We start from the raw sequence: 13,124 nt of genomic DNA on the forward strand, positions 1-13,124 counted from the left end.
AGTTAAAATCTCGTGTATGTGTTAAGTTAAATTTTTAAAGGACAAGGTAAGTACATATTTGATATGAACAAGTGAAAACGCATTATGAAAGTGAGAATTATATATGTTTATGAATTTATGTGTATTTGGCCAAGTTAATATAATTACATATCATTCATGTAATGGTATATGAGTTTTAAGCATGAAAATTGTGTATTTGATTATAGATTACTTAATTTGGTCTAGTTGATTCAATACTAATTTCCATTTAATGATTTATTTGCTACAATAGCTTACTATGTGTGTTCTTGTTTACCTTTGTTTTATAGATTTTGGATTCAAGTTGTGAGCTCGGGCATCGCCAGCAAAGTCTATCACACTATTGACTGACTTTAGTATTTTATAAGCTAAATTTTTGAAACTATGGCATGTATATGTTGGATTATGTTTTGAAATGTTTAACTTTGGTTAATGTAATCTTGAGCCATGCGAAATGGCTTAATACTTTGTTATGTTTAGATTTAATGCTTTGTTTTGATGATGGATATGCTTGATTGTGACTTTGGTGTTTCGGCCATTATATATTTTCATGCGAATTATGGTTGGTTATAATGCTAATGGTTGTATATACATTTGGACTTGGTTTGAGCTTATATTGAAAGTGTATCCAAGGTATATGATGTTGTGGAGTTTGTTATGTGTTTCAGCCATAAGATAAAAAATGGTTAGGTATATCATGTATTAGTAGGGTAATAATCAAGATATTTGCATGGGGTATATTTGGTGTTCACTTAGGGTCTATATATATATATGATAATGGTGATGAGGTTATGTCAAAGTATATGCTTATTATATATTTGGTTTAAAGTGAAATTGTGGTTATGTTCGAACATCGTAAGAAATTAACTTGATATATTTGTTTCATGATATGTATGTTTTGAGTTGGGTAAATATATTTGTTTTTGGTTAGGTGATAAAATATAAGTGATAGTTATGAACTTATTGGAATTTGGTATTTGTATATGTATGCATATATAACGTATTGGTATGATTATCAAGCATGTTCATATTCGATTAAAGCAAAGGAATAAATGACCAAATGATTAGTGAAATTTGTATTGGTAAAACAAATAGGTAATATGAACTTTTATAATGTATTTATGCTTGGGTTGGTCAAAACGATGCGATCATGTCTAATTGGTTTGGTAAGTATTATTTATGTATGATTTTTATTTGGTATGCGATTGAAGTATAATATGGTTTGAATATTTTGCAGATTATATATAAGTTGCATTAAAGTAATATTCAGTTATATGTTCATGACATTAAAGTTAATTATGAGTTTAGTCAAGCATTAATGTATTAGTTTGTTTAATTTGTAATATGCACAAATGATTTGTCAAGTTAATTAGATATATATTGGCATATATTCAATATTTGTGTTTGAATGTCTTAATGTTTATACGTGGAATTTGTTATGCAAATATCTATGTTATGATTTGATTAGTCGAATGCTATAACAGAGATGTAAATTTATTTCATTTAATTGAGTTGTACTCTTTTAGGCGTAAATAACAGCGAATGGTATCTTTTAAACTGTGTATGGTTCAGTAATGCCTTATAACTTTAATCCAGCGACAGATATGGGTTAAGGGTGCTACAGTTTTGGAAATTCTCGAAATATGTATTTGTCACTGAGTTTTAGAGTTTGAAAGCAACTAAGAAAGACAATTGTTGTTTGATAAGCTATCATGTGATTATAAAAATGACATTGTATGAGGTATCGTATGGTTGCAATTATTGAACTCTGTTGTTTCGGGACTGAGTTTTGTGAGAAAAAGGATTCACAATATTTAATTCATCAATAAAAATTGAGCAGAAAATGAAAGTAAATTAATCAGAACGCCCCAAAAATTGGGCCTAGAAGAGTTGGGCTTTGAGTGCAGGATTCAGATAGAAGAAAACCTAAATATTGAGAAGTTTTAAATATTACTAGTGTTTAAAATATATATATATTGATAAAATATTTATGTTATTACTAATATTTTAATTTTTATGAAAATTATTATCATTATAATTATTAGATACAAATATATTTATAAAATTATTATTGTTAATTTAGTGTTTAAATTAACATATTATTAAAAATTTTCTTGTATCTATTTTTATTGATTTATGGAAATTATAATTATTATTATTAGGAAGAATATATATATTATCGTATTTGAAATTTTCATTATTATGGTTATTATTATTATTTTAGTTTTAAATAAATTTAGAAGTATTTAAAGTGTGGGAAAGATTCGGTCCAAGACTCTAGCAAAAATAATTATTTTTGTTTCTTTAGGGATCTGGGCATTAAGGTTTATTAATAAGTTGGGCTAAAATTGGACAAAAGGAGGAGGGCTTAGTGGTTAAGCGTGTTAGCGAGAGGAAGGAGCAGGGTTCGATTCCTGCGTGCGCAATTGTGGGTTTTATTTTAGAAAACCCAAGGGTCGTCGCAGTAAGCCTTATTAACTGCTCGAGCTAATTCATGTCGAAGCAAGTATCCGCCCGTGGCTAAGCACGCTAGGAGGGCGTGGAAGTGCCTGGTTCAAGACGGCGCATGCGCAAATTGGGTTTTCTTTTTAGTATACTGAGTTGCGGTTGGAATAGGCCTTAAAGGAAGTTACGAATGAAGTTTGACATAAAGAGTGCCTGTGGTGCGTTGACAAGCAACGTATGTGTGTGTTAAAGAGGTCGCAGAGTTCGATTCCGTGACGTGAGCGAATCTGTTTTATTTTTAAAGTGGGCGAATCAAGCGGTAAGGTTTATAATTTATTGTGACCATATATTAGCAAGGAAGGAAGCTCGTGCAAGGGCTAACAAAGGCGGGGCGCAAGGCGGACGAGGTCCGGGGTTCGAGTCCGAGCTAAGGTATGTTTTAATGTTATATTTTTAAAATGAACGGACTTCAGAGTAACCTTTAAGATAAAATGGGACGGTATATTATTGAAAGCAAATGCGCGTCCCGGTGGCAAGAAGATTCGGGCAACTGGAGGTCCTGTGTTCGAACAACGTCATGCGCAAAAGGGTGTTTTTTTTGCTGAACGACGTGGGAAGGACCGACGGATTGAAATGCTACCAACTGCAGGAGGATTGGTGAATGGGGACTCTGCTCAAGGTGGAGAGTTTGAATTAAATTCAAACTTTGACTATGGCCATGAATTAAGGAGATAAGGAAGGAATTAAAATTGGAAAAGGATTTTATTTTATTCTAATCTTAATCTTATTTCTTTTTGCTCTTATTCTTTTCTATTTTTCCCAAAAGCTGAACAATTTTCTCATTTTTTTTAATTATTTTCTTCCCTTCTCTCATCTATTCCCCTCTTTTCTTTTCTTTCTCCTCTTGCCAATTGTTCTTAAGCTAATCCCTCTCTTTTCTCTTCCATTATTTCTTCCACAAACTCTCTACCTCTCATTCTTCCTCTCTTTCATTTATAGTAAAAGCTGAACCGATCATTCTTTTCATTGCTAACCGAATATCAACAAGCCAAATCCCGAAGGAGTCAAAGGAAGTCGATTGCTTTATAAAGTGACCCAAAAGCCAAAAGCACAGCACCCTTGGGTGACTTGGTGGCTGATTCGTAGGATCCTTGTGGTACGGGTTCTGCTAGTGTTTTAGAGTCATGCATTGCGTTGAATCGGAGTTAACACGGGCTTGAAACCGTTTGGGTAAGTGAACCTTGGTAAGTGCTCGTAGCTTTAATCAATTCAATATTAGCGAGTTTAAGAAAAGCCGAAACCTCTCTAATTTAGGGAGATGGCCGAATATGGGCATAGACTTTATAGGGTCTTCTTTTAATATTTTTGGTTTATTTATTGAAGGAGCAGCAAGGTGTAGTGTCGATTTGGAGTAGCTTGGATCGCCGGAGTAGCTAGGCCTAGTCATCAATCGCGACAAAGGTAAGGTGCCTAAGGCCATTATGGATGGTGGCCGAATATGTAAGTGTTAATATTGGAAAGTTCTTGATTTGGTTCAATTATTGCGAGCTGATCTATTTAACAATTGATTATAGGAGAAATCGCATAGGAGATCTCGTCAAGGAATATCGCAAATCGTGTGTAACGAACCCTTTCATAGCTTAAAGAGATAAAATGCGAAAAGCGAAATGTCGAAATTCTGGCATTTCGAGGACTTGTGAGCAAGCGAATGCTCACTAGTTAGTTAGAATCGATGAGACGGTGATCGAGAATGATAGAAACGGTAAGAATGTGATTTTTGGCGTTCTTGGTAAGTTGGGCCTCGAGGGGCCGAAGTGGGGCCCATTGGGCTTTCGGGCCCATTTGGGTAAAATTGGTAGAAAACGAAATCGTTATATGGCATGATAAGACCGTTAAAACCGTTATGGAATATAGGCTAAATGGGCCTAGATGACGAAATTAGCTAAGTAGGGCCCATTAGGGGTTTTAGGCCTAATAACTCGATTTCGCTAAAAATGGGCCAGAATCACTGTTTGCACCCATGGATTGCTAGTAATCATTAATGAACATGGAAACCCTAATTTTTGGTAAAATTATGAGATTACCCTTATACCATGAAAATGACCGTTTTGCCCCTAGGTAAAAATGACCATTATACCCCTAGGGTTTATGTATGATTTTAATACATGGGATTTTGATAAATATGGTATGTATGAGATGCACATGACATGTATGATATGCACATGATATGTATGATATGCACATGAGGTAATCATAAGCGCATTGGGTTGGGTTTTATATGGATAGAGGAAGTGCAAAAGGGCTTATGCCCCGCTTATTAAAGGGCTTATGCCCCGATTATTAAAGGGCTTATGCCCAGATTATCAAAAGGGCTTATGCCCCGATTATCAAAAGGGCTTATGCCCCGATTATCAAAAGGGCTTATGCCCCGCTTATTAAAGGGCTTATGCCCCGATTATTGAAAGGGCTTTTGCCCGATTATTAAAAGAGGCTAGGCCTCGGTTTTATGATAAAGCTATCTATGCCGAAAGGAGAGTATGGCGGGTGGGTCGTGTTAATCCCCACATGGTGTGTTGGTTGGTACGGTGGAGAGTAGCGGATGGTGGGTTCAAGAGTCTCCCAAATGGGTTGCATTCTTTCATTGAAATTATATGTGATATTGAAATGGGCCTAAGGGCCATACTGGATTCTGATAAAAGGCTTGCCCAAGAATATGAAATATGAAAAGGCTTGCCCAAGTGTTATGGAATATGAAACATGAAAAGGGCTATGGCCCAAGATATGTTGAGATTGGATTTGGGCTTAGACCCAACAGGCTGTTATTGTTTTTGGGCTCTGAAAGGGGCTTGTTGCACACTGAGTTTCCAAACTCACCCCCCCTTTCCTTAACCTTGCAGGTGAGCCTTGATGTGGGGACTTGGGCCGGAGAGGATTCAGAGTGGCCACGGTGATCGCTTTTGGACCTTTAAATAAGCTTTGGTTTTTATTTAATTTCCTTTAATTATTATTTATTTTTGGGTTGTAATAAGGCCAATTTTAACTTTCCTTTTATTTCTTTTCGGAATTATTTTAATTTTAATAACTTTAAAAATTGGTTAATAATTATTCAAATGGGCTAGACTTAGGACGTGTTTTCAAAATGATACTTGTTTTCAAAATATCTCAACACCACGATTAATCGATTTATCAAAGACGTCCACTTAAACAAATTTAAACTCGATATAACAAAGTGTGGCTATGGTTGTGGGCATGTCTAGGATTGGATCCAATTAAAGAGCTTGGTACTTAAGCGACCTTCATGGCTCACCTCCTCTGTCTCGGATACCTACACGGTGCCCACTTCCATACACTTTGTTAACTCAATAAAATGTATGGTTTTAAAACACTAAAACGGAACGTGGGTTTTCAACTCCAATGTGGCACGTCAGATTCGGCCATAACGTCTGGGCCGAGTTTGGGGTGTTACAAGTACAGTTGTTAGCAATTTCAGCTTGATATGATGTATAGCGAAAGACAGATCAGAATCTTAGTTGTGAGATTAAATAGATATGAAATTTGAAGCCTTGTGTGAATTCAAAATGTACTATGTGGAAACTAATTCTTAATCTACTTTCTGGTAAGATTTTCGGGGACAAAAATCCCTAAGGGGGAGAGTTGTAACAGCTCGGTTTATACCCTAGTCGGAACAGTGGTTTCGGGACTACGAATCTGAGTCAGAAAAATATTTTAAAATTATATTCTACGCTTAAAGTATGTGAATTGATATGTGTGAAATTTTCGTATAAAAATTTTACCGTTTGAGTGCCGCCGATTTTTGAAAAAGGACTTAATCGTGTAAAATGAAAAAGTGACTTGCTAATTGTTAAAGTGCTATATAGCTATGGCTTTTATTATGTTCGGCCTTATGTTGTAATTTAGCCATTGAACATAAGCATGGACGGTTATGGACAATGATTATAAAGTTTTCATATTAATTTATAAAGGTTAAAAAGGTAAATTATGAATAATATGTATTATAATAAAACATGATTAAATTGGCCATGCATTTGTTCATTATTTTGACCGAAATCAACAAAGAATAAGAAAGAAAAGAAGCAAGCTAGGTTCCCCTATTACTATCTTTGATTAAGGTATGTTAGTTGATCGATTTTTGATAACTTTTACATTTTTGAGATCGTTACTTCATATTTTATGAAGCCCATGCCTCAATTTCAGAATTTGATGATGATTTTGAGCTATGCCATTTTTGAATTTTTTGAGTTTTGAAATGTTAATTGATGAAATATGGAAGTTGATGTTAGATAAATATGTTTTGTATTTGAATTTTTGATGAATTTGAGTAATTTGGGCTAAATTGTGAATTTTGTTAATTGGAGGGTCAAAATGTGAAATAAATAAAAGAAATGGACTGCTAGGGATCTTAGTGAAATTCGGTCAAGCATGAGTGTGGTCAAATTTTGAATATTTTTGTGTTTTTTGAAATAGGGACTAAATTGCCAAAATGTGAAATTTTAAGGGCAAAAGTGTAATTTGCCCATTTATGAGTTTTTAGATGAATTTGATTGAATATATGATTAAATAAGTTGAATATGTATTGAATTGGATCAAGAAATGAGGAAACCGGATTTGGATCGGGGAAAGTTGAAAATTATCGAATAGTAATTTCGATCCTCTCGTGTTAGTACGAGGTAAGTTCATAAGTAAATAAATATTGTTAAATTGAAATGTATGTGCATTATATGTACAGAATTGAGTTGCAAAGAAATATATATATGTGATGCCAAATTGAATAGAGCTTTAGAGAATCTGTTCAGATCATTGACTGCGAATAGGTGAAATTGAGAAAGTTCGATAATGCGACAATGACCTGAAAAGCCCATCGAACCATAAGAATAGTAGGATACATATGTCATGACATAGGATTCCGATATGTGTTATCGTGTAAGACCACGTCTAGGACGTTGGCATCGATTTTTGATTTACGTGTAAGACCATGTCTAGGACATTGGCATCGTATATGATTTCTTGTAAGACCGTGTCTGGGACAGTGGCATCTATATTTGATTACATGTAAGACCACACTGAGATGTTGGCATTGTACGAGCTTATGTGCTATCAGAGTATCCTTATTGGTGTTGAACGGTTCAATGGGCATTCTAAGAAATGAGTAACCATGTGAAATTGTATCCGATTCAGGTACGTGTGATTTGTTATGAAATTCAGAATCGAAAGCAAAGTATGTATCATATGACTATATGTGAAATATATGTCAATGAATGATATGAATGTATATAAATGAATGATGTGTTATATATGCTCGTTTTATGAAATTTTGATTATATGTTTTGAATATGAGATTTATGAAATATGAAACATGGTTTTGATATATGATTTTGGTTCAAAACTTGAATAGATGATGAAATTAAAATGGTCGAATTGGCTACATTGCTCATATATTTAAATTTGGTTTATTTGAATAATGGAATTATGGATGTTAGAGTTTAGAAGTGTTTGTGAAGAAGTTGATATAAATTTATGTATGATTTGTAATAAATGACTATAATTTGGTTGACAATGTATAATGAATATGTGCAAGCTTGATTTATACGACTGAGATTTGTTAAATTCAGTTTAATGATATTGGTTTATAAATATCATTGAAATGATTTATTTGCTTATGGCTTACTAAGCTTTCAAAGCTTACTTTGTGTGTTTTTCCTATGTTTATAGAGTTTCAAAGACTTGCCCGGGTTGGAAGTTGTAGGAGACATCATCACACTATTCGGTTATCGCTTTGGTAAATAAAAACTTTGAGTTTTGGTTATGTGGCATGTATAGACTAGTTTTGAGATGGTTCATTTTGATTTGAATATATTTAGCGATGCAAAAATGGCTTAATTATGGTGTTAATATTGTGTATATCTAGCCATGTGATATGGCTTGGTTGTGCATGTTGTTATGAATGAATGTTGGTATATGCTTCGTGTTGAAAAATGGTATGTTTTCATGTACTCTTGAATGATCAAATGAAATGATCAATTTTGGTAAGTTTTGGTATGTGCTTATTTGAGGAATTGGTAAGTTTATAGCATGAGAGTGAGTGTAGTAAATTGAGATTATGAAACATATATTTTGGTATGGTTTTGGCTTATGATTTAGAATGATTTTGGCATGATTATAAGCATGAATTTTGTTGTTATTGATATGGCATAAATGGTGTCTGTTACGGTGTATGAATTGGCTAGAATTTGATATAAAATGTGCTTGGTTTGATGCTTGTAGGGATGGCCCAAATTGGGTGGCAATTTGGCTTTATAAATGACCTATTTTGTCCACACGGGGAGACACGGGCATGTGTCTCATTGTGTGTGGCACTGATCATCTTACACGACCATTTGTCCCCTATGGTAGTCCTACAATTTTAAGTCAATTTTGAGCACGGCCTAGACACACGAGCGTTTCTGGCGGCCGTGTGAGGCATATAGTCTTGGCACATGGGCATGTGTAGCCTTTTCAAAGGGTACACGGGCTAGACACATGGGTGTGTAGTCAGCCGTGTGACCCAAGTCAGTTTCGACCACGGCCAAGGCACACGGACGTGTCTCCGGATGTGTGAATAAGTCAGCATGTATGCTCTGTTTCGCCACGACTTAGACACATGGGCCTGTCTAATACTGTGTGAGGCATACAGCCTTTTCACATGAGTGTATGACCTTTATAACTTTGAAAAATGTTTAGGTTTCGAAAAATTTTGTATGAGCTCGGTGTAGTCCCGACCCCTTTCTAAAGCATCTACGTAAGGGACTCTATAAGGATTTGTCACTTTGATGCTTTGATGATTGTGAAATGAATGCAAATTGTTCCAATATGTTCGGTAATACTTCTTAACCCTAGTCCAGAAAGCAGTCTTCGAAACATCTGACTCTTTAACTCGCAACTGATAATATTCGGATCTCAAATCTATCTTGGAGAACACAGTAGGTCCTTTCAATTGATCAAACAAATCGTCAATTCCAGGCAGTGGATACTTGTTCTTAATAGTCACCTTGTTAAGCTACCGATAATCTATGCACAATCTCATCGAACCATCTTTCTTTTTCACAAAGAGCACTGGTGCACCCCATGGTGAACAACTAGGTCTTGCAAAGCCTTTTTCTGTTTGTTCTTGCAACTGAACTTTCAATTCTCTCAATTCCATTGGAGGCATTCTATAAGGAGCAATAGAAATGGGTGTTGTACTCAGAACCAATTCAATACCAAACTCAACTTCTCTGATAGGAGGCAAACCTGATAGTTCTTCCGGAAACACATCAGGAAAATTACATACCACAGGCACTGGTTCAATTTTCAACTCTGGATCTTTAGTATTCAACACAAAAGCAAGATAAGCTTCATATCCTTTTCTCAAGCATTTCTAAGCAGACATAACAGAAATCATGGCAATTGAACAATCTGACTCATCTGAATTAACCCGAATAATTTCACTATTTTCACATTTCAACTCAATAAATTTCTTTCCATAATTCACTATCACGTCATGCGTAGTCAACCAATCCATACCAAGAATCACATCAAACTCATCAAATGGAAATAACATGAGATCGGCCGAAAAACAATAACCTCTAATCATCAAAGGGCAATTTTTACATACTTTGTCTACTAATACATACTGACCCAATGGATTCGATACTTTAATCACAAATCCTGTAGACTCTATGGACATGTTCATACTAGGAATCAATTTCATGCAAACATAGGAATGGGTTGAATCCGGATCAATCAAAGCAATAACATTAACATCATAAAGAGAAAATGTACCCGTGATTACATCGGGGAAGGATGCCTCTTCACGAGCACGGATAGCATAGGTCCTTGCAGGTGCTCTAACATCTAGTCTCACTGCTGAATCTCTAGATGCACCTCTACCTGCCCCTATTCCCGAACTTCTCTGAGGTTTGCCTCTAACGGGGGCATTGCCTGATCTTACACTCGATATTACTTCTCTTTTAACCATCTCAAGACACTCCTAAATGAAATGATTTGATGCACCACATCAAAAACAACCAGTCTCAGTTGCTCGACATTGACCTAGATGACGTCGACCACATTGAGGACACTTGGATTTATTAGGCTGAATACTGGCAACACTCGTAATTGAAGTGGTTTGAGCTTTTTGACCCATAAATCTTCTGCCTCTGTTTCTGCTAGAATACCCTACTAAAAAATTAGATCTCGTAGAGAACTCTCTAGGCCTCTTGGATGTAGACTGAAATGACTTGCTCATCTATCTTTTCTTCATATCTTATATCTCAATTTCAGCTTTACCCTTTCCTTTCAGTAATCCTCTGCCTTACAAGCTCTTTCAACTAAAATGATGAACTCTTTTATTTCTAAAACACCGACTGACGGTCGAATATCATCATTCAGCCCATCTTCAAATCTCTTGCACATAATAGCTTCAGTAGACACACACTCTCGAGCATAATTACTAAGTCTGACAAATTCACGTTCATATTCAGTCACTCTAACAAATTCACGTTCATATTCAGTCACTCTGGCAAATTCACGTTCATATTCAGTCACTGTCATCTTACCCTGCATTAGTTCAAGAAATTCTTTTCTTTTCTAGTCAATGAACCTCTAACTAATGTATTTCTTACGAAACTCCTCTTGAAAGAAATCCCAAGTAACCCTCTCTTTCGATAATACTGACACAAGTGTCTTCCACCAATGGTAGGTCGAGTCTCGTAAAAATGATACAACACACTTCATGCACTCTTCAGGTGTGGAGGATAACTCATCAAAGACCCTGATAGTATTCTTGAGCCAAAATTCAGCTTCTTTGCATCGTCATCTTTAGTAGCCCAAAACTCTTCACCCCTTGTTTTCTAATTTTATCAACTAGTGGCTTCTCTCTTCTAACTGTATCTATGACTGGGGAAGCTACATGGGTAGTCTGAGGATCATGAGTGGGTGGAGGTCTAACGACCTGATTCGTACGAACGAACTCGGCAAACCATTTATTCATAGCTTGGAAGAAGGCTTCTCGAGCCCCTCCTCCTTGACTAACTATAACGGGCCTTTCACTACTATCTGGTGGCATCATCCATTCTACGGGAGTGGACGTGTTACTTTCTACATCATCTGCACCAACTCGTTCGGGATCTATAACTATAAAAGAAAAACATTTTAAAATAGTCAGGAGTCGTCACACTATCAAAATATAAGTATGACTTGTATAGCTAGACTCTTACTCATACTGAATATTTTGAGAACTGACTAAACTATTGCTTTGATACCAATAAATGTAACACCCCTTACCCGAGACCGTCACCGGAGTCGAGTGCGAGGCATTACCGGACTTATTTTACTTGTTCGGGGCATAATTTTTTTTTACTTTTAAAAATTAATTCGCTCACATTCATCCAATAAATCCCTAAAAAGGGCCTTCGAGGCCCAAAAACATGCAATTGGAACGGTTTGGTACCAAACCGGGAACATTAAAAATTTTCCAATTACTTACACAAATCAAAACAATTTATTTCACTATTCATAATAAAACTGTCCATTTGCGTAACAGTCACTAAATTAATTATAATTCGAGTTACGAAACTCAAATTTTAAATCTGTAAATTTTTCCTAAAACTAGTCTCATATATCTTCTTATCATAATTTTTCTAGAATTTTTGGTTTGACCAATTAGTGCAATTTATTCATTAAATGTTCCCCTATTTTGTAGTTTAGTGGACCTGACCTCTCTTCACTAAAAATCATTTATCTCATTATACAGAAATCAGATAATATTTCTGTTTATTTCTAATGAAAAGAGACTAAATATGGTATCTAGAAATATAAACTTTAAATTATAATTAATTTTTAAAATTTCTAGTGATTTCCCAAATTTGGAATAGGGGATCACGAAGTCACTCGAGCCGATCTAATAGAAATTTAAATATCTCGAATATAGATTTCCTTTGCTTGCTTTGTTTCTTTCTTATGAAAATAGATGCAATAATATTTAATTATATATCTTATTCACCATTTAATTCCATTTCTATACTTTTTAGTGATTTTTCAAAACCACATCACAAATTGCCGCTTCCTAACTGCTCCAAGGCCAACTCTTACTCCTTCATAATTTCTTTGCATCAAACCTCATTTAGGCATACATAATACCAAAACATGTTCTTATTTAGCTACATCATAAGCTAATCATTACCAAGTATTCACATGCCATTCTTTAATCATATCATAAGGACATACACACAAAATAGCCAAGTCCCTATACATGCCATAACTTAAAGTATTTCTAGTCACAAAATACCGAGATAACTCGTTGATAGTGTGAGGCGATCTCCGACACCCTTACAATTTTTTGAGTTGGCTTTGTGATACTATAAAAAAGAGAGAAAATAAAAGGAGTAAGCATAAAGCTTAGTAAGTTTTCATGTAAATAAATAACAATATTCTAAATGAATTATCAAGATTATCCGAACCTTTTGGACATGGACATATCTTACCTTCCCTTTGGCACACTCTTTGAATTTTCTGTTGAACCATTTGGAATACTAAGGATACACGGGTATCTTTCCTTTTTAAACTTACCATTTCCATGTTTTGACATGGTCTTACGTGGTATCCTTGCCTTGTGAACTCACCAT

This window comes from Gossypium arboreum, chromosome 6, assembly GCF_025698485.1.
Source record: "Gossypium arboreum isolate Shixiya-1 chromosome 6, ASM2569848v2, whole genome shotgun sequence".
Lineage (NCBI taxonomy): Eukaryota > Viridiplantae > Streptophyta > Magnoliopsida > Malvales > Malvaceae > Gossypium > Gossypium arboreum.